The following is a 5,086-nucleotide window of genomic DNA, read 5'->3' as shown; positions in this document are numbered from 1 at the left end:
ACCATTCTAATAGTATATGTCTATATTACTACAGTCTTACTTGAAAGTTTTCCTATGGCTCTATCAGTATTTGTGATTTGCCTTTTTTCATTTCAACAGGTAAAATGGGCCCTTTGTTTTAATTTAATATCTCTTTGGGAAAGCAAACGTCATTGATGCATTTTACTGATATGGCAGTAACTAACGTTACAAAACTTAAACCATGTAAGCAATTACAGTCAACTAATAATCAGATGATAATTAGTTCAAATAAAGACTTACCACATTAACCAATGCGAGTACACATTGGAAAAGCATTCCTGGAAATAAAGCATTATGATAGCTGCCATCGAAAGCATGAGAACATGCTCCAATGATTTAAAAAGTGATTAATACACATGATAGTGATTTGTCACTTTCTGTACACTTATCAGAATAAATCAGCCATTTATTGTGACACAAAGGCGTACACTGCAGTGCAGACACAGTGTCCCCTGCCCTGGGAATCCTGGGTAGGAACTGGCGGCCAGGAGTTGAGCAGCTCAAAGGGGTCAGAGGCCCGTAGTGGGTAAGGGCTGCAGCTGGAGCCAGAGCCAAGAGAGAGAAGCTACCGAGTCCTTCATGATGAACTGTGTGGGGACACCTTTTCCTCTCCTTTGTGTAAGTTGATAGTTTGGGTAGTGAAGCGATGGCTGAATGTCAAAACCTTTCTGCAGGACCTTGCCAGGGGAATCAGACTCTGTCTGGGGAATTTGCACTGTCTCAAAGTTGGATGCTTGAATTCAACAAAAGAGGGAGGAGCAGCCTCCAAAAGGGGCAAGCAGTATCCTGGCTCAGAGAGAAGCCCAGAGCACAGAGAGGAAGCAGGAAAGTGAGCCACATGTTGTTGGCAGAACTTTTCACTGCTGCCCTTGTGATGGCAGAGTTTTCTGATTCAGTCTCCTCTTGTTTTATGAACTTTTTAATCCTGTGTTTCAGTCAGTAGTGGCCCATATTATTGGTAATCCATGTCTGCATGGAGAGTTTTGGTCATGGCTGAAGTTCTTCTTCAGGTCAATTATCTGATCTCTCTCTGTGCTCCCCCTCTTCATTCTCATCAATGTTGTGAACACGATTCGCTTCCAGGATTTAGCTGACCTGGCATTTGAGGGGTCAAGGAGGGAACCTCACCCATTCTCTAACAGCAGAATTACTGCTGACGTGCTCTTTAGCCTTTCACTGTAGTCTCTCTTGCTCCTCCAGGGTATGTTTGTCAGCCTTTGTACCATTCATTTTGGCCAGTTGCTTAGTCTCCTGCATACATCTCTTCTCTGTTCACTTCTGTACCCATTATATTGCTTTGAAAATTGTTGGTTCAGTAAAGGCATTGGAATGCACCAGCAGTATCAACATAGAAAGAAACTGGCCTTCCTACTTTGGACTTGGTTTACCCCTGGGTTTCCAATGTAAGATGGCAATGCGCTCTCCTGCATTGTGGCTGCCTCTTCTCTGTCCTCTTTCCTTTATTCATTATCAGTGCCAGTGAAACAAAGACACCTGGCAAAGCACATCTTTTCAACTGAATGTCTTCTTCTTGGTGGTTTTCTTAAACAGCAGAGTTTTCCACTAGATGCTCTCCTGTGTAGCTTCATTTCTGCAGAGAAGTTCCCTCACCACACCCTTCTACTGCCAGACTGAAACTGCTGCCAGCCACTAAGTTATCTGCCATCTGGAGGGGGTGGATGGGAACAGGAAGACTTCATGGGAACTCTTTTTCCTCGTTCACCACTTCCCCCTCGACCCGCTGCCCCCAAAGGAAGGTGGAGCTTACCCTTTGAGGGCTCTGCCCATGTTTCCCTTATCTCTGAAGAATCCGGGGAATCCAGATTTTTGCGTTCGGTGCATGTAAGGCAGAATCTTCCTGACACCACCATGGACGTGGCGAAGACATGTGGGACAATCCTGTGAGATATTACCCTAGGAAGGAAGGTTCTGCCGTGAGCGGTAACTGACAGAGACACGTGTGGTGAGGGTGTCTGGAGTTGGGCCCTGAAGGGACAGCCGTGTAGTAGCCAGGACACTGCCCTTTCCCAAGTGGGGATGCTCAGGCTCATGCGAGCTGGCTGCAGAGCCAGATTCTGGGTCCTGCATGTAGCACGTGACCTGCTGAGACTGGGGGCTTTGGAACTCGGTGTGTCCGTTGAAGGGTTAATAGGGTAGCAGAGATGTGCCCGCAAACGGGACTCTCTACTCAGGCTGAACGTCCTTGCAAACGCGGCGCTCTGCCAAAGAGTCTGGACACGGCCTTGAGTTCGATGGTCCCTTGCAAACAAGGGAGCGTTGCCTTCTTGTGATAAGAAGGAGTAGGGGGCTTTGTACAGACTCTGCAGTAGACTGGGCTTTCACTCCCCTTTGCTGTACGGTAACATGTACGCACCTGCGCTGTGCGGAAAAGGCTTATTCATGCAGTCTGGAATTCTGCCTAGGGGGCTTTTATAATAAACCGCAGTTAGTTTTGCGCAGTTCTCTTCCTCCGGCCGGAGTGTGTGTATCGTCTGTCTCTTGCGTGTGTGTCTTGTTTTGTGTCATTTCACTCGTAGTCTCCAACATCTGGCACCCAACGTGGGGCTCGAGTGAAACCGAAAGGGTGAGTAACCCGGGGGGATTTTAAATCCATAGCAGGGGAACTTTTGGGAAAATCATGGGGAATTCCTCACCCTAGCAGGGGAACTTTCAGAAAATCATGGGGAATTCCTCATCATCATTACGGGCACAATACATGGAGTGAGTCAAAGGATTTCTCCACTCCATAGGCGTTAAAGCCTCGACTCCTCGATTGAGTGAGCTCTTTCGCTTGGTGGAGCAATATCGTCATTGGTTGCAGTATCAAACTAAGTTACAGGTAAACTCGAAGGAATGGAAAATAATTCAAAAGGAATTGAGAAAGCAACATCAGAAGGGTAATGCGATCCCTTTGAAGTTATGCACTTTGTGTAGTGCTATAACACGGGCTTTGACCTTGCTCTCTACTGATAATGAAGCTAAATCTAACGCTCCAAGGAGGGGAGAAATAATTTATGAGGATGTGTCAGACGTTGGTGGGGCTTCTGCGTCGCCCGGAGGCAAGGATACAAATGAGCCTCCTCTTGTAAATGGTGAAACATCTGATAGTTCAGAATCGGATTCGGGGGCTTCTTCGGTTTTGTCAGAGGAGGGCAAAGAGATTAAAGAAATTACCCATCTATTCCAGGAGTGGTGGAAATCCCATAAGGAGGAGAAAAAAATCTACACCTTCTGCCTCTGCTTGTGCTTCTCTTTTCCCCACTGTGGTTACTCGGCCCGACGTGGGCAGGGAACATTGTCGGTTCTCCTTTCCTTTGTTTGTGCTTCGTGATGACGACTTGCCTGCTCCCCCTGGCGGGTTTATCGATCCTCCACAATTGTTTCCCATCCAGAGACACAGCAGAATGGCAGTGTGATAAATGTTCAATACGCTCCTTTGGAATATAAACTTTTTAAAGATCTTAAAGCTGCAGTAGTGCAGTACGGTCCTCAATCTCCCTTTCTTTTGGCTATGCTGGAATCACTGGGAAAAGGCAAATTAATCATTCCGTTAGATGGGGAATCTATTGCCCAAGCTGTCTTGGGGGGTTCTCAATGGTTGCAACTTCGTAGCTGGTGGGAAGGAGCAGCTAGAAAGCAGGCTCGGACTAGTGAGGGACAGAATCCCCCTGGTCCTCTCGAGGACAAGCTAATGGGAGAGGGCCCCTATCGGGCTTTCAGGGAACAGGCTCAGTACTCTGATCAGGACTTACAACAAGTCCACCAGGTCTTTTTACCAGCATGGCGCCGTGTGGTGCCTACTGGCCACGCCCAGCCCTCCTTTGTTAAAACAATGCACGGCCCCAGTGAGCCATATACTGATTTTCTAGCAAGATTGCGGGTAGCTGTGGAATGAGCTGTAAGGAGAGATGAGATTTCGGAGATATTATCACAAACTTTACCATTTGAAAATGCAAATCCTGAATGCAAGCATATGCTGGGACCCTTAAAGGGACAGGGTGGCTGAATATATCAGAGCCTGTTCGGGAGTAGGAGGAGCTGAGCATCAGGCTAATGTCTTCGCTACAGACTTGGCCAAGGCTATGAGACCACCAAAGGGAGGTAACTGCTTCCATTACGGAAAACCTGGTCCTATGAAAAGAGAGTGTCAGAAACTAAAAGCTGATCCAGGTCAGCTTTTAAAGACAGATCTCTTGCTGGGAAGAATAAGATTCCTCCTGGACTTTGCCTTCGGTGTGGGAAGGGGTTTCACTGGACTGGTGAATGCAGATCTAAAACACCCAAAACGGCAACCCGATACCGGGAAACTATCCTGCGGGCCTAAGTCCTTGGGGCCCAGGGACAATACCGGGGACTTCTCCTCCTTTGCCCTCCTGCCATCCCACCTGCCCCAACCCTGTTGCCTCCCAGCAACCGTTACGAGTCGATGCCCCATTAAAAGGACCTCAGATGATGATTTCGGACTTACGGTCTGCTACTTCAGGGAGTGCTGCTGCTGATTTGCCACTAGCTGATAATGTTCTTTTGTCACCAGGGGGAGGCATTTATATATTAAAAACAAATGTATTTGGACCTATAGTGCCTAAAGGCACTTTTGGCTTGACACTAGGCTGTAGCAGCGTGACTTTGAGAGGTTTAACCATAATTCCTGGGGTAATAGACTCTGACTATGTTGGGGAAATTTTAATTACGGTCTCTACTTCTACCACGCTTTCATTGTTAGCTGGGGAACATATTGCTCAAATACTTCTCCTCCCTTCTCACCCCTTTTTGGCTCTTCCTGATGAATGAACAAGAGGATTTGGAAGTACTGGGCGACATATATTTTGGGAAATGCTTATCAAAGATTCTCTCCCTGTTCTCTCCTTGATTAGACAAGGAAACAACTTTGGGGGACTAGTAGACACGGGGGCGGATGTTTCAGTCATTTCTTCTCAACAATGGCCCCAAGATTGGGAAAAAGAAAAAAGCCGTTTAATGCTGACGGGATTGGGCTCCATTGCAGATATCTGGAAGAATACCCATCCCTTGCAATGTCAATTCCATAATGGAAAATCAGTGTTTG

General features: G+C 47.0%; 1 pseudogene; it reads left to right on the top strand.

Annotated features, from left to right (window-relative positions):
- The first annotated feature begins 644 nt into the window (after positions 1–644).
- LOC120859487 lies at positions 645–1,555 on the top strand (annotated as a pseudogene).
- Positions 1,556–5,086: the final 3,531 nt, after the last annotated feature.

This window comes from Oryx dammah, unplaced genomic scaffold (assembly GCF_014754425.2).
Source record: "Oryx dammah isolate SB20612 unplaced genomic scaffold, SCBI_Odam_1.1 HiC_scaffold_1221, whole genome shotgun sequence".
NCBI classification, from domain to species: Eukaryota; Metazoa; Chordata; class Mammalia; order Artiodactyla; family Bovidae; genus Oryx; species Oryx dammah.
The sequence above is the reverse complement of the archived record's forward strand: the minus strand, read 5'-3'. Positions and strand labels throughout refer to the sequence as shown.